General features: G+C 34.4%; 1 protein-coding gene across 12 annotated transcripts in view; it reads left to right on the top strand.

Moving 5' to 3' along the window:
* LOC105475796 (forkhead box P2) overlaps nucleotides 1-26,303 on the top strand; it is a 600,968-nt gene that overhangs the window by 182,505 nt on the left and 392,160 nt on the right. For 11 of the 12 annotated variants that reach the window (XM_071094601.1, XM_071094595.1, XM_071094605.1 and 8 more), the window contains exon 3: nucleotides 20,587-20,677. The gene's annotated coding sequence lies outside the window, so the exon portion shown is untranslated. Of the gene's footprint in view, nucleotides 1-17,891; nucleotides 17,944-20,586; nucleotides 20,678-26,303 lie in introns of all 12 variants that reach the window. The other variant, XM_071094597.1, reaches the window with a different exon arrangement.

The following is a 26,303-nucleotide window of genomic DNA, read 5'->3' as shown; positions in this document are numbered from 1 at the left end:
CCTGTAATCCCAGCACTTTGGGAGGCCGAGGCGGGCGGATCACAAGGTCAGGAGATCGAGACCACAGTGAAACCCCGTCTCTACTAAAAATACAAAAAAAATTAGCCGGGCACGGTGGCAGGCGCCTGTAGTCCCAGGTACTCGGGAGGCTGAGGCAGGAGAATGGCGGGAACCCGGGAGGCGGAGCTTGCAGTGAGCCGAGATCGCGCCACTGCACTCCAGCCTGGGCAACAGCGTGAGACTCCGTCTCAAAAAAAAAAAAAAAAAAAAAAAAAAAAAAAAAAAAAAAGAGAAAGCAGCCTTTACCAAGTCTTTTCTTTATTACCTTTCCTACAAAAAGCATATGAACAACTTTTTGCAAGTCTTGCCAAATTCAAAGAATATCTTCCATTATTTTCAGTTATCATTCTGTATTAGCCTAAAAATATCTTAGTTTTAGATATTCACTCTTACATGAATATGTTAATATACTTTTTTTTAATTGTAGTAAAATATAGGTTGGGCACAGTGGCTCATGCCTGTAATCCCAGCGCTTTGGGAGGCCAAGGCAGGCGGATCACAAGGTCAAGAGATCGAGACCATCCTGGCTAACATGGTGAAAATCCGCCTTTACTAAAAATACAAAAATTAGCCAGGCGTGGTGGCGGGTGCCTGTAGTCCCAGCTACTCGGGAGGCTGAGGCAGGGGAATCGCTTGAACCCGGGAGGAGGAGGTTGCGGTGAGCCAAGATTGTGCCACTGCACATATATATATGTGTGTGTGTATGTATATATACACGTATGTGTATATGTATATGTATATATATACGTATATATGTGTGTATATATATACAACAACATTTATCATTTTAACCATTTTTAAGTGTATGGTTCAATGTCAGTAAGCACATTCAGACTGTTGTGCAACTGTCACCACCATGTATCTCCAGAAATTTTTTATCTTCCAAAACTGAAACACTGTACCCATTAAACAATAATATACTTCTCATTTCCTTCTCTCTCAAGCCCCTAAAAACTGCCATTCTCCATTCTGTGTCCATGTATTTGACTACTCTATGTGTTTCAAATAAGTGGAATCACAATATTTGTCCTCTTGTGAACTGGCTAATTTTACTCAGCATAATGTCTTCAAGGTTCATCCGTGTAAACAAGCATCAGTACATAGTATATGTCAGAATTTCTTTTTTAAGGTCAAATAACATTCCATTGTATGTACACACCACATTTTATTTATCCATTTATCCTAGGTGGACATGAACATGTAAATTTTGAGTGTATTTTTTCATGTATGGAACTTACTATAATCAACTCAGTGACATGTACTTAGGGGTTATTTGGTAGGACATTGAATTAAAGTCATAATGTGATTATGAGTATTTGTGCAAGAGGGAATTTGTTAATATGTAGAATATTAGAGCATATTAGAATTTAGTGAAACACGAATTCAGACCACAAACTCAGATTAATTACAAAAATGCTCACATTTTAAAAACTACCACTCAAATATCTATACAAATTGTGTTAGACTTTCTTCTTTAAGAAAGATAGAGTATGTTGTAATATAGTGTCTTAAGCAATAGCATGGCAAGTTAGGGTAGTGAGATCCTTCTTACTAGGGCTGTAATTCTAGAGCTGTTGCTCCTGATGTTATTAAAGTGTTGTTTCTTTAGTGTGTTCTATCAGTGCTACTACTCACTCTGATGATTGGTGAAGTCTATACTCCCCACAGGCTAATGAGAAGAAAATCAATTATATACTCCGAAAGCATCCATAGAAGACATAAACTCTATGCCAGTAGGTCACTCATTTTTGGCACTATGACTCTGTGGCACTATTACAACTTCTAAAGAAAGAAGCAGAAATACGATATGTAGGACTACAAAATGACTATGTGCAGGTGTGTGTGTGTGTCTGTGTGTGTGTGTGTGTGTGTGTGTGTGTGTGTATGTGTATTTTCCTATAATTGTTTCTGGGTTTCCTCTGTCATAGATTAGTAGCACTAAATTATTAGAGGCATGAAAAAGAAAGTTTTGCTTTTTCTGAGAATGTATTTTGTTGAATCTGTATTTTAAAGGAAATATAATCAACAATCAGGAAAATATTGTCCTTATTTTGAACAAATCAGATCAATTAAATATTGAATAAAGCATCACATAAAGATAACACTAGTCCAGTATGTTTACTGTATCTTAAATATCAGTTATAAAAGTTTGATTTTCCTGAGGATAGCTGAGTATTTTATAAAGACATTTTCTTTGTTTCACTTGAAGAAATCATGTCATTTATAACTCAGTATTCTAGCTAAGTAAACAAATAGGGCCTATACTTTATGCACAAGTTGCAGTGAGGTGTTGGACAAACTATTTGATATGGCTTAGAGTTTAGGGTCCTCATGAAGGTATATAGCAGGAGGCCAATATATAGTTGTACATAAATGTAAATTGTTTAGAAGGTAGTCATATCGTTGACATTTTGAATAGAGATAGAAAAAGAATTATTTGTAATTAAAATATCTTAAACATGAAAGTATTTTGCATTTGTAAAGAAAACTAAAGATTCTAAATGAAAAAGTGGAAGTGGTAGTTAAGGAGCTCTTTTCCTTGTTTATTAGTACATGCTAGTCTTGAATTAAATTGTTTTTTGTTTCTTTTTGAGACAGGGTCTTGCTCTGTCACCCAGGCTGTAGTACGGTGGCATGATCCTGGCTCACTGCAGCTTTGAATTACTGGGCTCAAGCAATCCTCCTTTCTCAGCCTCCCAAAGTGCTCTGATTAGAAGCATGAGCCACTGTGCCTGGCCAGCAGTTTTTATTTAATAGATAAATAACATGGTTCTGTTTTGCTTGTTTAAAAATTTACTTTTATATTATTAAATTATGATTCTAATATTGTGAGTCTCTTAAAAGACTCCACACAATTTACTTGGTTGTTCTATTGTTTATTGTTTATCATTTTATTGTTAATCATTATCAATAGGACATGCACTTCAGAATTATGTTCCTCCACACACCCCCAGTAAAAAGGATACATTTACAATTTTCTGTCAAAGATTACTTCAGTTTTGTCACTAGAACTGTATGTTTGCAAAGTAAGGACCTCTCAATCATTGATTCTTCAAACAAATATTTAAAGTGCTTACTTTGTGTCAGGTGCTTTTCTTAACTGTCTCGCTTTATTGTTCCAGTGATCTGACCACATTCATCCAGAAGTTCTCGGCTTCAGGATAATGAATGCTGTGTGCTCAACTTTTAGAAAACCATAAGAAATCAAAAAGAAAAATGTTGATCAGTCAGAATGCAAAGAAATGAGCATTCTTTCACTTAATAATATACATTTAAGGTTTTTCCATGTCTTTCCATGGCTTGATAACTCATTTCTTTTAGTGCTAAATAATACTCCATTGTGTGTATATTTTGCAGTTTATTTATCTAGTTACCTACTGAAGGACATCTTGCTAGCCCCCAAGTTTTGGTAATTATGAATAAAGCTGCTATAAGCATCTGTCTTCAGGCCTCTGTTTGGACTGAAATTTTCAGTTCATTTGGCTAAGTACCAAAGAGCACAATGTTTGGATCCTTTGGTTAGAGTGTCCTTAGCTTTGTAAGAAACTGCCACAGTCTTTCAAAGTGGCCATACAATTTTGGATTCCTACGAATAATGAATGAAAGTTTCTGTTGCTCCACATCCTTGTCAGCATTTGATGTTGTCAGTGTATTGGATTTTGGGCATTCTAATAGATATGTAGTGGTATTTGATTATTTGGCATTTCCCTGATAACATAGGTTGTTAAACATCTTTTCATGTACTCATTTGCCATCTGTGTAATCTTCTTTGTTGAAGTGACTGTTAAGATCTTTGGCCCAGTTTTTAATTGAGTTGTTTTCTTATTGTTGAGTTTTAAGAGTTCTTTACATATTTTTGCTTAACAGTCCTCTATCAGATGTGTCTGTTGCACTTATTTTCTCTGTTCTGTGGCTTATCTTCCCATTCTTTTGTCTTGACAGTGTTTTTATGGAGCAGAAGTTTTCAGTTTTAATGACGTCCACTTTATCAATTATTTATTTCATTGATCATGCCTTTGATATCTTAAAAATCACTATACCTAAGGTCATCTAGGATTTCTATATTATTTTCACATTTAGGACTATGATCCATTTTGAGTTAATTTTGTGACAGGTGAAAGGTCTGTGTCTCAATTCATTTTTTTTTTTTTTTTTGTATGTGGATGTCTAGTTGTTCTAGCACCATATGTTGAAAAGACTGTCTCTGCTCATTGTATCGATTGTTCCTTTATCAAAGATAAGTTGACTATAATTATGTAGGTCTATTTCTGGGCTCTCTATTTTGTTCCATTTATGTATTTGTCTGTTCTTTCACCTCGCTGTAATTACTTACCAGTTTCAGGAGTATTTTGGCTGATTCTTTCAGATTTTCTACACAGCCAATCATGTCTTCTGCAGACAAAGAGAGTTTTATTTTATTTTTCCCAATATGTATACTTTTTCTTTCTTTTACTTGTCTTACCACATTTGCTAGAACTTCCAATAAACTGTTGAGAAGGAGTGGTGAGTGGGGACATCCTTGCCTTGCACTGGATGTTAGTGGGAAGGATTTGAATTTCTCACAATTAAGTATGTTAGCTGTTGGGATTTCATAGATATTCTTTATCAAGTTGAGGTAGTTCCCCACTATTCCTGGTTTACTGAGAGGATGTATTTATTTATTTTTTAAATCACGAATGGATGTTGGATTTTGTCAAATGCTTTTCTGCATCTATTGATATGATCATGTGATCCTTTAGTATGTTGTTGTGATGGGTTATATTAAATGATTTTTGAATGTTGAACCAACTTTACGTTCCTGAGATAAGTCCCACTTGGTAATGGTATATAATTTTTTACACAATATTGGGTTTGGTTTATTAATATTTTATTGGAGATTTTTGCAATTTGTGTTCCTGAGAGAGATTGGTCTGTAGATATTTTTTTTCTTGTAATATCTTTGGTTTTGGTATTAGGGTAATGCTGGCTTTATCAAATGAGGAAGGAAGTATTTCTTCCACTTCTATCCTCTGAAAGAGATTGTAGAGTATTAGTATAATTACTTCCTTAAATGTTTGGTAGAATTCACCAGTGAACCAACAGGGACCTGGTGCTTTCTATTTTGGGAGGTTATTAGTTATTGATTCAATTTATTTAATAGATATGGGCCTATTCTGATTGTTTCTTTCTTCTCATATGAGTTTTAGCAGCTTGTGTCTTTCAAAGTTTCATCCATTAGGGTATCAAATTTCTGGGCATAGAGTTGTTTGTAATATTCCTTTATTATTATTCTCACATCCATGGTATCTGTAGTGATTTCTCCTCTGTAATGATTTCTGATATTAGTAATTCGTGTCCTTACATTTTTTTTTATGGAGCCTGGATAGAGGTTCATCAATTTTACTGATCTTTTCAAAGAATTTGTGTTTAGTTTTGTTGATTTTTTTCTATTTATTTCCTGTTTTCAATTTCATTGAGTTATTTTTTAATCTTATTATTACTTTCTTTTTGCTTACTTTGGATATAATTTGATATGCTTTTTCTAGTTTCCCAAAGAAGAAACATAGGTCATCTATTTTATATCTTTTTTCTTTCCTAATAATGCATTTAATATGATAAATTTCCCTCTGAGCTCTGATATTACTTTATCCCACACATTTTGATAAGTTATATTTTCATTTTCTCTTTGTTCAGAATGTTACTAAATTTCTCTTGAGGTTTCTTCATTGATCTGGGTGTTACTTAGAAGTGTGTTGTTTAATTTTTACATATTTTGAGATTTTTAGTTACCTTCCTGTTGTTTATTTCTAGGTTAATGCTTTTGTGATCTGAGAGCAGATGTTGTTTGAATTCAATTCTTTCAAAATCTGTTAAGATGTGTATAAGACTGTGAATGTGGTCTGTCTATCTTGGTGAGTGTTCCCATGTGAGCTTGAGAAGAATGAGTATTCTGCTGGTATTATTGGCTGTCTCATGTAGTCTACGGATGTTACTTACAACCACTTGATTGATGGTGTTGTTGTATTCAACTGTGTCTTTACTGATTTTCTGCCTGATAGATCTGCCCATTTTTAATAGAGGAGTGTTGAAGTTTTTAACTATAATACTATATTCATCAGTTTTTTCTTGCTAATTTATCAGTTTTCACCCTCACATAGTTTCTTGCTTTGTTGTTAGGTACACACGTGTTAAGGATTGTTACCTTCTTAGATAATTGACCCCTTTGATACCATTTTTATCTCTGACAACTTTCCTTGCTTTGAAGTCTGCCATGTCTGAAATTAATATAGATACTCCCATTTTCTTTTGATGAGTGTTAGCATGCTATATTTCTTTATACATTTACTTTTAATCTATATGTGTCTTTATATTTAAAGTGCATTCCTTGTAGACAACAAATAATTTGACCTTATTTTTTGGTCCAGTTTAACAATCTCTGCCTTGGTACATTCAGACCATTGATGTTCTGTTGAAGTAATATCTACTGTATTTGTTGCAGTTTTCTATTTGTTGCCCTTGTTCTTTGTTCCTATTTTTCTTCCATTTTTTTCCTGCGTTTTGTGATTTTGAAGATTTTTTTCTTTGTATTATTGTCCCATAGTTTGCAATATAGATTTACAACTAATCTAAGTCCACTTTCAAATAACTACACCACTTCATGGGTAGTGTGAGTACCTTATGAAAACAACCGTAATTCACCTCTTCCATTCTTTGTATTACTACTGTCATTCAATTTGCTTATATATAAGCATGCATAAGCATATATTCACATAATATATACATATGATATGTACATTGAGATTATTTTGAACAAACTGTTATATGTTAGATCAATTAAGCATAAGAAAAATAAAAGTTTTGATTTTACCTTCTCTTATTCCTTCTATTATCCTCTTGCTTTCTTTATGTAAATCTGAGTTTCTGACCTATGTTATTGTCCTTCTAGCTAAAAAATTTAACATTTCTTGCAAGGCAGGTCTACTGGAAACAATTTTTTTGTTTGTCTTATAAAGTCTTTATTTTTTTCGTTTTTTTTTGTCTTATAAAGTCTTTATTTTTCCTTCACTTTTGAAGGATAGTTTCACAGGGTACAGAATTCTGGATTGGTCTTTTTTAACCTCTCAGAACTTTTTTTTTTTTTCTTTGGCAGAATCTCACTCTGTTGTCTGGGCTGAAGTGCAGTGGCACAATCTTGGCTCAAGGCCACCCAGGTAGCTGAACTGGGACTGCAGGCGTGCACCACCATGCCCGACTAGTTTTTTTTTTTTTTTTTTTGTACAGATGAGGTTTCACCATGTTACCCAGGCTGGTCTGGAACTCCTAGGCTCAAGCAATCCACCCCCCTCAGCCTCACAAAGTGATGGGATTGCAGGCCACTGTGCTTGGCCCCTCTCAACACTTTAAATATTTCATTCTATTCTCTCTCCTTGCTTGCATGGCTTCTGAGACAGAAATTAGATGTAATTCTTATCTTTGTTTCTGTATAGGTAAGGTCCTCTTTATTTTTTCAGGACTTTAAAAAATCTTTTTCTTTGATTATCTGTAGTTTGAGAATTATAAACATAGGTGTAGTTTTTTTGACGTTTATTCTAATTGGTGCTCTCTGAGTTTTCTGGATCTGTGGGTTAGCGTTTGACAATATTTTGAGGGAATTCTGTCATTATTATGTAAAGTATGTATTCTGTTTCTTTCCCTCTTTGTTCTCCTTTTGTATTCCCATTACGTGTATATTAGACATTGTGTAGTTTTCCCACAGTTCTTAAGTATTCTGTTTTGATTTTTCAATCTTTATTCTCTTTGCTTTTTAGTTAGAGGTGTCTACTGAGCTATCCTCAAGTGCAGCACTTCTGTCCTCAGCTGCATCCAGTTTACCAATAAGTTGTATCCTGTCTACTAGTAAGCCTTCGTTTCTGTTATAGCAGTTTTTTAAATCTCTAGTTTTGTTTTTGTTTGTTTTTTTGTTGTTGTTGTTCTTTCCTAGGAGTTCCATCTCTTTGCTTCTGTTGCCCATCTGTTATTGGATACTGTCTTCTTTATCCATTAGAGCTCTTAGCACATTAACCATAATTTTCATAATAGTTGTTTTACATTCCTGGTCTGATAATTCCAATATGCTTGCCATGTCTGGTTCAGATGTCCCTTCAAATTATGACTTTTGCCTTTTGATATACCTCGTAATGTTTTCTTGATAGCTGGACATGATGTACTTGGCAAAAGAAACTGCTATAAATGGGCCTTTAGTAATGTGATGGTGAGGTTTGGGAAGATAGAAAGCATTCTATAGTTCTAGGATTAGTCTTCAGTCTTTTAGTGAGCTTATGACTTTTGATTGTGAACTTCACAAGTGTTTTTCAGTTTTCTTCCCTCCCCACCCGCCTTACATGGGAGAGGATGGTTAGATTGGGCTGGAACAGGGGCATTTCTTCTCTTAAGTGGAAGGCAAGAGCTGACTAGAGTTGAATATTTCCTTTCCTTCAGGTCAGTTAGTTTTTGATAATATGATACTATCCCAGCAGGGTGGGCTCTGGTTAACTAGTCTCTCCTGAGGGCAAGGCTTGTTGAGAAGAACAGAGTGCTCTGGCATATTTTTATTGTTATTTATTTATTACTTTTTGAGACAGAGTCTCGCTCTTTCACCCAGGCTGGAGTGAATTGGTGTGATCTCGGCTCACTGCAAGCTCCGTCCCCCGTGGTTCAAGGGATTCTTCTGCCTCAGCCTCCCAAGCAGCTGGGATTACAGGCATCCACCACCATGCCTGGCTAATTTTTGTATTTTGTATTTTTAGCAGAGACAGGGTTTCATCATGTTGGCCAAGCTGGTCTCAAACTCCTGACCACAGGTGATCCACCCATCTCAACCTCCTAATGTGCTAGAATTATAGGTATGAGCCACCACACCTGGCCACTGGCATATTTTTTAAATGGTCTTTTTCCTCTCCCCCTGCTGGAAACTTGAAGAGATGTTTCTTTGATATCTACTGTGAAAATCCATTCATAATGGGCAAGCTGGTGGGGGAGTATACCTGGGTCCCCCTGGAGTTATCCTTTTAGGATTGTCCTCACTGAAACTCCATCAAGGCATCAATTACAGCTTAGATTTTCCTGTTCAGGTACTGGTTCCCATAGTGGTGATCACAGGTCTCCTTGGTTTTATTGTCTACCTCTTTAGTCCTGAGGCCAGTGGTTTGCGCTGCATCCTGACCTCTTTTATGGATCTTGGAAGAATTGATTTTTCAAACTTTTCAGTTTTTTGCTTCTTGTTAGGGTGGAGTGGTGACTCCCAAGCTCCTTATATGTGGAGTTAGAAACCAGAAGTCGACTTATGTTTTTAAAAACACACTGTATCTCGACATCTCGATAAAACTTTATTAATCCAATCATAATATGGAAGTTTTGGAAGTAAAAATTTTTAGTGGAGGTGATAAATTAATGTCTGAAATGGTAGATACAGCATTAAGATTGCCTAAAGAGATCAACTAGTTTTCTCCTATATCATAGGGGCTCCTAAACCAGATATGTAGGTGTTTAGCAGTTGGAACCCATTGGCAAATAATTAACTTCATCACGAAAGTTTTTGTAAGAAGCACTGATATTGGGTAATGAGTTTAGCAAGGTTGAATCATTGACAAACATTTTCATTAGCTAAATGAATATGTTTGTAAATTTTTATTTTTGTTTTTGATAATGTTTCTGTAGGTTTTAAAAAGGGTACCCCAAAAACCGTTTTCTAACATGTTTGACTTGATATACAGTGAGGAATGCTTTAAGATAATTCAGAAAACTATGAGAATGGGGTTTTGGTTGCCCACCGTAGTTTCAGGGATATGCCTTTAACTATTTTGAATAGCTAGAGAGCATCTTGTCAGTCTTTGGTTTGATATCTGGACAGCTCCTAGCATAGTGTTTATACATCCATGATTCTTAATAAATATTGGACTATGCATACAGTCTAGTGGCTAAAGACCATTAAAAAAAACCAAACACCTGACTTTACTTGCAAGTCACTTCCTACAGATTCTCATCTGAGTAAAAATATACATTTTGTACAATTTTCAACAATATAGTCGTAATTTCAATCTTTTTCAGTTCTAACTAATCATGCTGTTGTGATTTTTTTGTTTATAAATCTTATCACTTATTGACCTTGATAATTTGCTTTATTTTATACTGTATGTTGCTGAAGAAGTAACTATTATTTGATTAAAAAAAAAAAAAAAACAGAAAGAGGCCGAGGTGGGTGGATCACTTGAGGTCAGAAGTTCGAGACCAGCTTGGTCAACATGGTGAAACCTTGTCTCTACTAAAAATAAAAATAAATAAATAAAAAATTAGCTGGGCATGGTGGCGTGTGTCTGTAATCCCAGCTACTGGAAGGGCTGAGGCAGGAGAATCACTTGAACAGCAGAGTGGAGGTAGCAGTGAGCTGAGATCATGTCACTGCCCTCCAGCCTGGGTGACAGAGCAAGATCCTCTCAAAAAAAAAAAAAGAGAGAGAATTCATCCAGGATATAGAATAATAAAGTACGATACTGGAATCAAATGATGATATAAAAAATATTCTCAACAACAATTAAATTAATAAGCAATATAAGCGATAGCTGTTTAAAAATGGATACCCACTTCTCTTAATGAAAGAACAAAAAAGAGAAAAGAGAGGAAAATGTTTTCATTAAAAATGCCAGTCTGAAATTTGGACTGTCTGTATTATAATATATCCTTCTATTGAGTTAGAGATGAGATTATGTAAGAAAGTTCAAACAGTCTGTTAAAACATTTCATTTCATAAGCCATATACCTGTGTTGCTTTACTTTTTTTTTTGAGATGGAGTATTACTCTGTCACCCAGGCTGGAGTGCAGTGGCACGACTTCGGCTTACTGCAACCACTGTCTCCCTGGTTCAAGCGATTCTCCTGTCTTAGCCTCCCAAGTAGCTGGGATTACAGGTACCCACCATCATGCCTGGCTAATTTTTGTATTTTAGTAGAGATGGAGTTTCACCATGTTGGCCAGACTGGTCTTGAACTCCTAACCTCAGGTGATCAACCCATCTCGGCTTCCCAAAGTGCTAGGATTACAGGCGTGAGCCACCGTGCCTGGCCTGTCTTGCTTTAACAAATATATACAATAGCTTCTCTAAACAGATGAATATAAATGTGTGAAGTAAGCAAAATTGGAACAGAAGACTCAGTATTGTGAAATGAGCATATTTTCTAAATCAAGTACTGTAAAATGAGTATATTTTCTCACCCAACCTCAGCTCCTTTGAACCTATGTTCTGTCTTCGTTTACTTTGCTGAAGTTAAATTGACCTCAGGAGAAAATTCAGTGCCTGACCTAGCGTATGCCAATGCCAGTGATTTTTTTTTTTTTTTTTTTTTTACAGCTCTGCTCAGCACACTGCCCAGCTCAAGTTGCAATCAGGAGCTTATATTTTATGAAAAAGAAATTCTGGGTTATATGGGCAGATTAGGATAGAAGGTGGAGGTACCTCGGTGTTGGTAGAACTTTTAATTCAAGAAAATGGACGTGTTGATTTGTTGATTAAAAGCTGTGGATAGGCAGGAAATCAGAGTTTCATAAATTTAAATTGCTTTAATATTAATTCAGAATTTTTGAAACAAATACCGTATCCTGGATGATAATATACTGGTGTTACCCTTGAAACGTTTTTATCACAAAACATTAACGTGTAGAGGATGCTCCTTACTGGTAAATATATTATATTGTGGTAGAGCTGAGAGAGCTGATATTAGAGTAGGACTACAGACTTCACAAAGAAAGTATCTGGAATTGGGATTGTTCAACAAGTGATAGAACATGAAAATCTGAAGTCATTCAGAATTGTCAGAGTCCTTATATGGTTGTGGTTATTTATTCCTCAGATGATTAGGAAATCCAGCAACTCCCAATATCCTATTTTTTTTACATACTTTGAAATACTTTCTCTGAGGTTGGAGTTTTATTGATCTAGACTATCTGTGCCACATTTCCTCTGGTTTGACAAGAGATGGATAGAGCATCTCTAGCAGCAGGAAAGTGGCTGCATAGTCATTTCCATCCATGTTAATGCACACTTGCTTCTATAAGCCATGTTTACACATTTGATCACTCTGTTATTTTGCTGAAAATCAGACCTTCTTGTCAATGAAATAAGAGAGGGAAATGAAAAAAATATAATCCAGTGAATTGTTTTGATGATCATAAATGCTTATGTCTTAAACTTGTTATATTAGTTAAAAAAAAAAAAAGCATTGTTACTTAGCATAGAAGGGGTGATGAGCTTACCTGTTTTCTTATATAAGACAGAAAGGAAGGAAAATCAGAGGCAGGAAGGGGTGAGTAAGAGAATAAAATAAATCCATGAAGCATCTTTAAATATGATGCATTTTTTTTAAGGCTTAGGCATCTTACTGCAATGAAGTATTTAAAACTAAATGAGACCATTCTGTATAATCTGAGTCTATTTAAACCTTCTTTAGCAATTCTACTAGTAGCATTTCTGAATTTTTCTTTGCTGTTTTTTTCTAATTTAGTCTTACCAGACTCTCAGGCAAAAAACAAACAAACAAACAAACAAAAAACACAATAAAAACTTAGGTGGTTTTTGAAGAAATTCTCTTGACTTACTGGTGTAGTTTTTGAGCCCCCAACTGAGCACATGCCACCGTAGAATGAATTAACTCCAATCTGTTCTAACCTAGGAGATTGTGTTTAACCTATTACTTATGATTATATTTTTTTTACCTTTGAATCAGAATTCATACTTTAATTTTATTGTCTGAAATTCTTTTCCTCTTTCCAGTTTTTCATATTTTACTCTTTTAGTGACAGTGTCAAGAACACTGTGATTTTTTTCTGTCCCACAGCATATTGGAAATACCAAACAGTATTTCTGTTATTTTAGACATGTATTATTATTCACTCATCTTGGTAGTGTATATTTATATGTTTATGGTTTATGTGACTTTAATAGCTCTAATTCAAATAATTACCATAATTATTTTAACAAACAGTTCTAGTTAGCATGAAAATTTTTTATAAAAGCTATACTCTGTTCTATGAAAAGTGAGATACATTCACTACAGAAGCCTTTTTCTAAGTTTAAATGTCATCAGAAGTATTTTATTGCCAGTAATATTTTATAAAAAGTAGATAAAAATTTAAATATACTTAAAAGTCTTCGGCGATTAGAATATAATACTTATTCTTTTGATTACCTCATGAGAAATTCAGAGGGGTATTAGGTTGTGATTCAGACAAGTATGTCACTTTCTCTACCTGCCTCAAAAATAATTATTATTTTGCGAGGACAAACTGCTGTTATAGTTGGTATTATCCTGTCCTTACTTTTGCTTATATGATATCACATTTTAACTTATGATCTATCCTTATCCTTGGAGAATACCATTCTCTTAAAAGCATGCTTACTACATGTTTAACCTGTCCTTAAACATAGTCAACACTTAGAGTGTCTTTTATCTCTCTATCTGTAGCAGATCATAAACTTGGTACATAACAGATGTTTAGTAATTACAATGACTGAAGGTGAAAAAGGCTTTTAATGCAATTTGAATTTTTTTTTCTTTTTCTTTTTTTTTTTTTTTGAGTTGGAGTCTCACTGTGTCACCCAGACTGGAGTGCAGTGGCACAATCTCGGCTCACTGCAACCTCCCCCTCCCGGGTTTAAGCAATGAGGCTCATGCCTTAGCCTCCCAAGTAGTGCAGCCATGCGCGGCTAATTTTTGTATTTTTAGTAGAGATGGAGTTTCATCATTTTGACCAGGCTGATCTCAAATTCCTGACCTCAAGTGATCCACCCTCCTTGGCCTCCCAAAGTGCTGGGATTACAGACATGAGCCACCACGCCTGGCCTGAAATTTGATTTTAAAGTATTTTTACCTGTTTTGTGTAAATATGATATTGCATTTTTAAACAGTTCCATGAGGGAGCTCTTACTTTTGCTCTGAGTAAATTTCAAGAAGGCAGAAACCTACAACTAACTGTGCCAACATTATACTTTCCTTTGATGATTGCTTGCTAACTTCCATTTTACTATTACTGTTACTAGTGTGCTTATTGTTTAATTTTTGATTTTACATTATCTGACAGAACATTATCTGCCAATAAAATACATATATTTAAGTATTTCTAACTTAAAGCTAGAAAGAAATTTATAAATATAAAAAACAACTGAAAACAAAATTATCCTATTCTTGAATAAATATGTTTTGAACTGTATTCATAATGTCAGCAGGGTTAATTTTCATTGTGGCTTCAATTGTTTTCAAGGTGAAGTTTTATTTCAGCTCTATTTCTGTGAATGTATCTTCTTAATGGATTTATTAGGATGTGGTAGAGCCTCAAAGGATCATTGGCTCCAGTTTCTTAGATCCAGGTACTGTTAACTGAGGGGTAGATCAGTCAGGCAAGAATAAAGTTTACATAGTCCCCACCCTGTACAGGTAATGCTTACATGTTTCACTCAGTGTGGCTCAAAGAGAGCAAATTTAAGTTCTCAATGGTAATTAAAGTACCTATTGTTAGCAATTTTCAAGAATCTCCTTTTACCTGAGTACTCTACAAAGATATTAGAAGGATAATTTGAGAAACTCACGGAATAAATCTGTTGTAGATTAACTATAATTAGTATTTATGTGCATATGTTTAGATCTGCATCATAGCTTTGTATCAAATGCAGTCTTCACTACAGTGGAGTTCTAGTATTAACTATCAAAACTACAAATTATGTTTCATTAAGGTATAGGTTAAATCAGTAGTTTTTGAACTTTCAAAACAGTATTCCATATATAAATATACTCCAAAATGTATGACCTCAGTAATGTGTTTTTGAAGTTCCAAAATAGAATTGAGTTTGCTCCACATTAAATTAAGGCAGTGGGACAGAGCATTCCTTTATTTCCTCCTTTGAACAATCACTGAATTAAATTTTGAACTAGGATTACTTGAGGATAATATCTCTATCCTGGTTTATATCTTACTATCTATTCTACCTAAAATTTCATTTTTAAATTCCCATGCCTGTCTAGTTCTATGTTTATTAGTCTACAGATTAATACATTAATTCAACAAATATTTATTGTGTGCCTACTATGTGCCAGGGAGTATTCTAGGTTCATAGGATTAATAAATGAATTAAACAAACAACCATCCATGTTCTTGTGGAGTTCAAACTGCTTTAATCAAAGTGGGATGCTAATTATAGTGGGCACTCTGTATCTCTGGTGGTAGTTTTATAGTATTTAGCCTTTGCAGCAGTAGCTTTTAAACATTTTATTTTTTTTTCTGTTTGCAACATCTGTGCAAATTATAGTAATATGATGTTTCTCTCATGCTAATGCAAAAAAGAAAATGCCTGCTACGCAGTGCCTTCTGAACCCTTTGTAAATTTTGGTAGGAATAATGTAGGCACTGCTGCCTCCTGAGAAATCTTACCATATTCCTCAGAAGCCTGTGATTACTTTCTTAAAATTCCTTTAGCATACATCAGCATTACCAAGCAGTTAAATTTGTTATTAATTTGTGAATTAAACTTGTGAGTTTGTTGCCTTGCCAGAATTTGGTTATTCATTTTCTGTTCACTGAAATGTTGGTTATAATATCAGCCTTCATAGCCAATCAACAATTATCTACTTTCTTTTGTTTGGCTATAGTTAACAATCCTGTTTTGAGAAAACAAAATAATCTATAGTTCTCACCATTATTCAGGAAGCCATGTGCTATATAATATTAAAACAGTATTTAAAATGTTAGTATAATTTTTCTGTTGAACATCAGTTACACATCAGGACCTGTATAACACATGTATTTTATTTATTTCTTTACTCCATATTTATAATATTTTATTCCAAATCATGAAATTCATCAGGCTAAGGATTTTGTGTTATAATATTCAGCAGTAAAATTCAAAAGATATTGTTTTATCCTTATGCTTTATATGATATAATGTTTTCCTTTTCATTTAGAAAACAATTAAATAATAGCATTTCTTTTAGGATGCATCTTCATTTTTATTACTTAGAAGACAATAGAGTAGAAAATATTAACAAAGAGTTCCAAGTAGCTGATTAGAAGACTAAATCTCTTTTCTATCAATAAATTACTAGAAAAAAATATTGAAACAAAACTAAATCACTTATGCTGGGCGTAGTTGGCTCATGCCTGCAATCCCAGCACTCTGGGAGGCTAATGTGAGAGGATTGCTTGAGCCCAGGAGTTCGAAAGCAGCTTGGGCAACATAGGAAGACTCTGACTCTACAAAAAGTGAAAAAATTGGAGTCCCAGCTACTGGTGGGGGCTGAGGTCGGAGGATAGCTTGAGCCCGGGAGTTGGAGACTGCAGTGAGCTATAGTCGCACCACTGCACTCTAACCTTGGTGACTGAGCAAGACCCTATCTAAAAAGAAGAGCAAAACAAAACAAAACACATAAAAAACATAAATCTTCTACTAATTATTCACTTTATCTAATATAGGTCCTTACAGAAGACAGGTCAGACTGTCTGGGAATGTCTGAGTGATGTTCTTCTGCCTACCACAGCATACCTCAAACAAATTTGTAATTCAATTTAAAAGGCTAGAAAAAATTAGAAAAAAGAATGTTTCTATACATGAATGGCACATGGGTCCTTTCACTCAGGCAGATCTCTTTGACTGCCTAAGCGTCAACTGGGTGCTGCTCCTGTATATACCCTGTCTCTCAGCACATTGTTTAAAAAAAACCCATCCCTTACATATTCCTAATCATATTGCATATTCCATAAGAGCAGAGTTGTGAATTTAACCCAGAATCAGGACAGTGTCTGACATATTTGGCAACAAATAATGCGTGTGAATATGTGTATATAAGAGAACTCTAGTTAGCCTCTCTAGCTCAGGTTCTGTCTCCTTCAAATTATCTTATTTGCTTTTTATGGCTTTAGGTTCCTAAAATAAGAGTTTTCTATATATCATTAAGTGAACATTTGGTTCTGATTATTATGATCACTGTTCACAGTAATCTGTGCTATGGAGAAAAAGGAATGCTTATACATTGTTGGTGGAAGTATAAATCAGTTCAACCATTACAGAAAACTGTGGCTATTCTGTAAAGATCTAGAAACAGAACTACCCTTCAACACAGCAATCCTGTTACTGGGTATATACCCAAAGGAATATAAATTGTTCTATCATAAAGAAACATGCACACATATGTTCCTTGTAGCACTATTCACAAGAGCAAAACATGGAGTCAACCTAAATGGTCATCAGTGATAGACCATGGACTACTATGCAGTCATAAAAAGAAATGAGGTGATATCCTTTGCAGGAACATGGATGGAGCTGGAGGCCATTATCTTTAGCAAACTAATGCAGGAACAGAAAAGCAAATACTGCATATTTACACTTACAAGTGGGAGTTAAATGATGAGAACACATAGACACATAAAGGGGAACAACAGATACTGCAGTCTACCAAAGGGTTGAGGGTGGGAGGAGGGGGAGGATTAGAAAAAATAACTAACGTGTACTAGGCTTAATACCTGGGTGACAAAATAGTCTGTATAAGAAATCCCTGTGGCATGAGATTACCTGCACATGTACCCCTGAAGTTAAAATGGAACTTTAAAAAATAAATAATAAAATTCATTTTTGTTTTTTTTTTTGTATTTGACTTTCTTCAAGAAATCCAGACATAGAGTTAAAAAATCAAATGGAATGTAGGGATTATTAAAATGAAAAATAGCAGCCCTCTGCCTTGTATTTTCTCACTTCAGCTACACAGTGGCAGTGTGCTTCTGGTATTTACTTCTATTACCTAAATAATAAGCTTATTGCTATTTCTTCATTTATCAGTTTCAACAGGAGTTTTGAGTAAAGAAAATGGAGAAGCTTGTGGGAGAGAAAGGTATGTAAACAAGAACATGAAATGAGATTTAACCTAATATATTTTACAGTAGAGGTGCCCACAGGGTGCTTTGAGAGCACAAAGAACATAGACATGTTAGGTCTTCCAAATTGCTTTAAAGAATAACTTCATAATTTATGCTTTTGTTAGCAGTAAACAAGAGTTCCCGTCTTTCTATAATCTTACCAACACTGCGCAGAATTCAGCATTCAAATTCATACTCTTCTGATGACATAAAGTGGTATCTCATTGGTTTTTTAATTTGTATCTTCCTGATTACTAGGGATTTTATGAGTTTTAAACAGTTTGGGCTTCTCCTTCTGAACACTTCCTTTTCAAGGTTCTTTGCTCATTTTTCTATTGGTTTCCTCTGAATATATAAGTATATGTTAACCAATATTAATTCCTCATTGGTTTTAGGTGTTCTCTCAGTTTACCTATGATATTATCTATGGTATCCTTAACTGAAATTTTTCATTTTTTAAGAAAAATCAATTTATGCCTTATGATTTATGCTTTTTAGGCCATGTTTCAGAAAGCTTTTTACATCTGTGTCTCAAAAATAGTTGCCAAATTTTTTTTCTTAATAATTTTGAAAAGGTAAAGTTTACATTCAATTCTTTAATCTCTCGGGAATTCAGATTTCTATATGGTGTGATAAGGTGTCCCCTTTACTTTCTGCCCAATTCTTAGATCAGTTTTTGCTCTATACAGTAAGCCAACACTAGTATTTTCTTTACTTTGCAATGTTATATATAACGCTGTCACGTATATATGAGCTGTTATATATATATATATATATATATATATATATATATATATATATATATGCCCATATATATATGGGTTTATTTCTGAACTCTATGTGCCTGTAGCTGTACCCAGCTTTGTAGTACATGTTAATACTTTATAGAGTAGGTTTTCTCTCTTTGCCCTTCATTTTTGAATTTTACTTTGATATTAATAGACCTTTTATAGCATATGCTTTTAAATGGGTTTAAAAATGGGTTTAAAAATGGGTTTGTGGATTTTCTTTTTAAAGTCTAGAATTTATAGACTGATTGAGAAAAAGTTGGAGAAATTTCCCTTTGAATATGGGCAAGGGAAAATAAGTCAATATAAAAGTATAAAATAATTTAGACTAATACTAAAGAAATCCACTTCTTTTGGTGGCATATATTAGGCAGAATATAATTATGGAAGAAAAATTAACACAAGGAAAGCCAAGAGTGTGGCCTGCTAAGTAGAAAATTTTATTGTTAAGAGAAATGTGGACAACGGAACCAATAGAGAAAGAATATAAGGAATATGAAGGAGTTCAAATTACCTTAATGTTTATGATTTTGAGTTACCTTAATACTGATAATTCACTAAACAGTGGTTTCAGATTATGCTCTGTAGAATACTTCATGCTTTGTGAAACACCAAAAATACCCAAGGAAAGGAGTAATGGTGGCACTGATATTTGGAGCTGTGATTCAACCAGAATACATTATTATTAATTGGCCCTGCACTGAGGTTTTATTGCAAGAAAGGGTTCTTTAGCTCAAAAGCATTTGGAAATGATTTCAATACAATTAGTGAAATGTCTAAATGTTCAACATAGATGGCAAGTGATGCCAGTCATCCTTTTCAATGCCTGTGGCAGACATTGCTGACTGAAGATAGAACTTCCTGATGCAGACTCAGATTTAGTCTCCATACAGCTCTCCATTTAGTCACTACCAATCAGTCAGAGTGTTGTGTGAGTCAAAACCCATTTACTATCTATAACAGAGGTATCCAATCTTTTGGCTTCCCTGGGCCACAATGGAAGAAGAAGAATTGTCTTGGGCCACACATAAAATATACTAACACTAACGATAGCCGATGAACTAAAAAAAAAAAAAAAAAAAAATGCAAAAACCTTATAATGTTTTAAGAAAGTTTACAAATTTGTGTTGGGCTGCATTCAAAGCCGTCCTGGCCACGAGTTGGACGAGCCTGATCTATATAGTACTAAGTTCTATAATTTTAGTGGACCTTCAGTACACTTAACGCATTTTAGTCTAAGAAAGGTGTGAGCTAAATCTGTCAGATTAAAGAAAGAAGAAACTAGTAAAAAAGAGTAGTTGAATCGGAAACGGATCTGGGAAATACAAACTTAAGTAAGCATTTAAATAATGATCCTTACATTGTGGTTATGAGGAGTAAATGCTTACTACCAATTTGTTAATTGTGGAAAATCTTACAAAGCTCATTAAGTATGTGTTGAAGAGGCAATTGAAGTCAGTCATGTTTTCAGTTAAGAAATTGGAGACACAAATAATTTTTTCTAAATTATAAAATTTAATCACTGAAAAGTTTAAACTTGCCAAATCAGTGAAAGAGTGGGAAACAAAATCTCTATCTCTTGGAAGTGCATCTTATGCTGTCTCCGTGGCCTTTGCTTTGTACCAATGTCTTGAAAATTCTCTAAATCAAAATGTAGAAAAAGCATTTTTATGCATATTTGAATATTCATAAAGTAATGCATGTTAACATTAACAATTTTTCTTTTCAAGGATGAATATGTTTTGTGTTCTTTGAAGTCACTGCACTAATTGTGATGTAAATTTAAATTTAATTTTCTAAGCAGTGAAAATTATTTGTCTCTATTAACAGGTCTACTCTAATGTGATGCTGGGATTGAATTTTCCTAGGACTCCATTTCAAGGTTGATTTGAAAGTCTTGTGGAAGATCTGGAAGAAACAGGTAAGTGTCCTTTTGGTAAAAATTGTCATTTGCTCATTGTGCTTGTTTTTAGCTTTCTGATGTTGATTTTACTCTTTAGTTTTTTTGGTTAAATATTTTTGCCCAAATGTTAAGAAGAAGTTGTCAGCAGACTATTGAGACATGTTAAGTATGGCAGTAGAAATATTTATCACTGCTATGGAAGTTCCCATTTCACTACTTGCTGCTGTCTTTCTATTAAACGTGGTATCACTTTTTAAAACCAGCATACACTTATGGGGAATATGAATTTGGCTTGAAATATTAAAAGTAAGTTATTAGGCAAGAAAAGCACTTGGAGAATCTTGTTACCATTGTGCTTGCCTTTTATTATGCTGGTCTTTTCAGTATTTTTTAAAAGTTCATTTGATATTGAAGTTTTGGGGGGATCTGAAGTATTGAGGAAATAATGAGAATAATATACCAGTATAATTTTTTTTTTCTAGAAAATTTGATTTTTCTAATATAATTTTTGAGATCCAGTCAGCTATTTCGAAAGATTTGTTTTCTTTTATAATATCACGTATCTTTAAATCTCGTGATAGTTTTCCTTGATATTTACAATGTTAACATATAAAGGTTCTCAATATGTAATATTTATGTAAAATTGGATTTTCAGTTTCACTGTTAAACAGTAATGTCAATCAAACAGTTTGTCATGAATATCCAAATTTAGAATAATATAATTTTAAAGGAAACCTAAAAGCAATTTTTGGCAGAGTTTGTATTTCAAAGCTTCTTAGTAGTTTATATAATTTCTTTCCCCAATCTTTACCTCAAGAAAGAGGGAAACCAAAATGCCCGAGCTTCTTCAGAATTCTTTATTAAGAATTTCACCATGGGCATAGCATAGGCCTCAGGACCTTCACTTTCTACCTAAATTTCTCTACCAATTTCTACAACTCTCTCAAGACACACTCCATAATTTCTCAGAGAGATTTTTGTCAATGTTCTTTAGTTACACAGTTAAATATTTCCCAGGTATTTTACCTTCTGTTTGGCCTGTGGATTGTTTTTTGGTTCATTTCTTACCAGTTTTATTATTTTACCAGATACACATTAAAATGATCCCACATTCATCTAGCATTTAAGATTTTCAAAGCACTTTGGCAACCTTTTACTTCATTTTACTCTTAATTTATGATGTAAGTAAGGCTGACATTATTATTATTTGGTAAGTGGAGAAGCAAAGACAAAGAATTAAAATGATCTGGGAAAAGTTATATAGCTTTTTGTGATTTTACAGCTAGTAATAAACAACTAGACATAGAACACATGTCTGCTAACACTCAATCTTTTTTGTGGTGAATGGGGACATTATTTGTAGGTTTGCCATAGATAATGGTTATACCAATATACTCTATCTTTATACAACTTTTTGATATATAAGTTATTACTTTTGAGTAACAGGACGTTTGTATAATAGCAGAAGGAGTTTAGATTTATAATAAGCAGGAAGATCTGACAATGAATCAGGAAAGAATGAATCATGGAATCATGAAAGAAACTATTTTTAAAAAGTAGAGAATTTTCTTCCTAGAACAGAATATAATTGCACTTGAAGTTAGTCCTCAAACTGATTTTGGAATGTGCTACTTAGACTTTTGGTAGTTATGTGTTTATAGTGGCAATTTTTAAATATTTTTAAACAAACACTAACCACATATTGTTGTAAATAGCGAATATGCATAATGATAAAGGTTCACCTTAATGGGAAGTGAATTCTGAAAAAGCATTGTTTTTTATCGTAAGTGTATAGAATTTTGAACCCTTGAGCTGGAAGTATGATCATAAGGGAAGAAGAAAATGTTGGAGAAAGAACGATTTTGGAGTCGGGTTGATAGGAGTTTGCATCCTTGCTGCTATTTTTTGGCTTTTTAAATTAACCTCTGTTAATTTTTGCTTCTCAGCTCTCACAGAGTAAAGTAGGGGACTGATAGATCTGTTTATTGTATTATTGTAAAAATTTAGCACTTGGTACATAGCTATTTTCAAGAAATACTAGATTTTTTCTTCTCTGCTCCCTTCCCCCTAGAAAATCCCTAAATGGAACTTGGTTCAAACTTCCTATTTTCAAACAATTTTTTTTAGTTTTATCTCTGTTTCTCCTTTCAAAGAAATTAAATAACATGCCCTACATAATACTTATAAGATGGGAACTAAAATGTTTAATACAACTTATAACTGAGAGTATTTGTGTATGTGGGTAAATGCATAGTTCGGTATGTGATTGGGTGTGTTTTACTTCAAGATATTCACAGTATTTCAGAGTTTCCACTGCAAGGCTATTAAACTCAAATGAAATATCAGTTTTAGATAATTCAATGAAGTAGAAATAATTTTCATTCACATATGTATAGAAAATTGCTATAAATTTCATAAATACGTATTAAAGATTAGGTATCCTATGAAAATAATATTTGCTCTATTTTTCAAATTATTAAAAAGTGAATGGGCTATGTAGGAAGCTGATTTGGCGGATGGGGGTTGGGTCAGCAGTTCAGATAGATAGTGTACTGACATTCATTGTCAGAAGGAAACAGTGAGCAAGACTGCAAATAGAGAGGGTATAGAGTGGAGCTATCGAGAATGCAAGGTTGGAAATCAGATTGCCTGGGTTTGAATGACAGTTCCAAAACAAACTTACCTTATGTGAAACCTTGAACAAGTTGCCAAGGCTCTTTTACACTTAATTTGCCAATCTAGAGAATAGAGATAATGGTTCCTATTTAATAGAGTTGACTTGAGGATTAATTGTGTGAATACATATAAAGGGCATAGTGAACGTTTAATGAACATTTAAAAAGTCAGTATTATTTTATTTTCTATTATATTCGTTTCAATGGTTGACTATATTATTCAGGCCACATGGCAAATACCCTGTATAGGATAATCTGGGTCTTACAAGAAATGCTAAATATGAGTTAATTCTGTATCTTAGTTATTTTACACTGTTATAACAAAGTACCATAGACTGAGTGGATTATAAACAGAAAATTATTTCTCACAATAATGGGTGCTGGAAGATTAAGTTCAGGGTGTCAGCCTCTGGTGAGGGCCTTCTTTCAGGTTATAGACTGCCATCTTCTTTCTCGTGTCCTCACATAGCAGAAAGGGGATGAGAGGGGATGAGAGAACTCTCTGGGGTTCCTTTTATAAAAGAGCACTAATCACATTCATGAGGGCTCCATCTTCATGGCCTAACTACCTACCAAAGGTTCTGCCTCCTAGTACCATCACACTGGGGGGTAAGATTTTAACATAGGAATTTGGGAACAACACAAATATTCAGTGTATTGCATTATGTACCTGTGCTCTCTGTGTTTGGTTAGGATGTGTATTAGTTTTCTATTACTATAATTTTCATGTATTTAGAAGCTTAAAACAACATACATATATCATCTCACAATTTTTGTGGATAAGGAGTCCAGGCACAGTTTAGCTCAGGGTCTTAAAAGGTTGCAAATCAAAATGTCAACCAGGTTGTATTTTCATTTAATGCTCAGGGTCCTCTTCCAAACTCACGGGTTTTTGGCTGAATTCAGTTCACTGCAGTTTTAAGTCTGAGATCCTCAGCCTCTAAATTCCACCTACAGTTCCTCCCATGTGGCACTCTCCATACACAGTTTACAAATAGCAGCTTGCTTCTTTAAAGCCAGTGGGAGAGTCTATACTGCATGCTAGCAAAATGGAATATATATATGCTCTCTCTCTCTCTCTCTATATATATAGCATTAATACACATACACACATATGTGTGTATATATGGATGTGTGTGTATATGTATGTGTATGTGTGTATGTATATTAATCATCAAAGTGACAACCCACAACCTTTGCCATATTCTGTTGGCTGGAATCAAGTCACAAATCCTGCCCACACTCAAGGGGAAGGAATTTTACAGGGCATGAACATGGGGGCCACCCTAGAGACTGTCCACCAAAGCATGTTAAACTTAACATTCATGAAATATGTTAAAGTTTTATAATTATGTTATAGTTAATAATGAGAATATTGTTGAAGCATGTAAAATTTTATTTTCATAGAGTTTTCTTACAGTATAATTCCCAGCAGATTATTCCTCTTTGCCTAAAATTCATCCATTGTTTCAAGCTGGCTAAAACCACCAGACTAATTATAGCCTAGTGTGGTATTTAGTATACTCCAGAAAGTGGCAAAACCCAAATATCTTACCTTTTCTCTTTACTCTGATATGTATACCTGTAACTACATGTTTTACGCTTTCTTGCCTACATCTTTGTCAATGTACATCTTTCTCATCGTTTCTGTCCCATTCTCTATCTTTTTAAAGCACATTTACATTTCTACCTTTTCCACTATAATTTTCTTACTTCTTACCTCATTTTTAGCTAGGCTAGGACTTTTTCTGCATAGTATCATACCCTATCATAGTCAATCGGATGTTACAGACATGTGATCATTAATCTCATTCCCTTCCTGCCCATAGAGATCACAGAATGTTGCTCATTTGTGTGTTTCTTACAATGTCGCATATAATAGTATCTTTAGAAATATTCATTGAATATGTAAAACACCTTCTTGATTTAGAACAGTGGTCTAACAGCCAGTATTCAGTTTGACAGTCATATTTCAGAAGATGTTCTTTATAAGTTATTCATTCTTATTTTGGCTCAGTAATTTGAAATATATACCTCAAATAACCCTTAAGTTACTTGTGAGAATCCATTACAACTTACACCTTTGAAACCAATAACAGATGGGAAAAACATGAATCACTGGAGTCCAGAGGGATAGCTGTGGTAGGCAGCCTCTAAGATAGTCCCCATTTTCTGGTTTTCACCCCATTTTTCCTGCCCATATTTACCAGGGTCAGCCTATGTGATCAACAGAATATGGCACAAGTTCTATTTGCTGGTATGTTGCTTTTCTGATTAGGTTATGCACGATATTGAGATATCTATTTTGAGTTTCCTTTCTTTCTCCCTCTCTCTTGCCTCTAACTCTCTCTGTCTCTGCCTCCATCTTTGTCTCTGTTTCTGTCTCTCTCATTCTTTCAAATGACTTGCTCTGGGGGAGGCTGGCTGCCATGGAGAGGTATTCATAGTGAGGAACTAAGCCATTTGGCAAACAGCCAGGAAGGAGCCTACAAACAACTTGCAACTTCCTGAAAGACTCTGAGTCTAAGCCACCCAGCTAAACCACTCCTTGATTCCTGAACCTCAGTAACTATTTGAGATATGATATAATTTGGCTGTGTCAGCACCCAGATCTCATCTTGAATTGTAGTTTCCATAATCCCCACATGTCATGGGAGGGACCAGGTGGAGATAAGTGAGTCATGGGGCGGTTCCTCCATCCTGTTCTTGCGATAGTGAGTTCTCAGGAGATCTGGTGGCTTTATGGGGGTCTTCCCCCTTCACTGGGCACTCATTCTCTCTCCTACCACCCTGTCTTCAGAAGAGGTGCCTTCTGCCACTATTGTAAGTTTCCTGAGACCTCCCCAGCCATGTGGAACTGTGAGTCAATTAAACTTGTTTCCTTTATAAATTACCCAGTTTCAGGTATTTCTTCATAGGACCGTGAAAACAGACTAATACAAGATAATAAATGGTTTTGTTCTAAACTG

This window comes from Macaca nemestrina, chromosome 4 (assembly GCF_043159975.1).
Source record: "Macaca nemestrina isolate mMacNem1 chromosome 4, mMacNem.hap1, whole genome shotgun sequence".
Taxonomy (NCBI): Eukaryota; Metazoa; Chordata; class Mammalia; order Primates; family Cercopithecidae; genus Macaca; species Macaca nemestrina.
The sequence above is the reverse complement of the archived record's forward strand: the minus strand, read 5'-3'. Positions and strand labels throughout refer to the sequence as shown.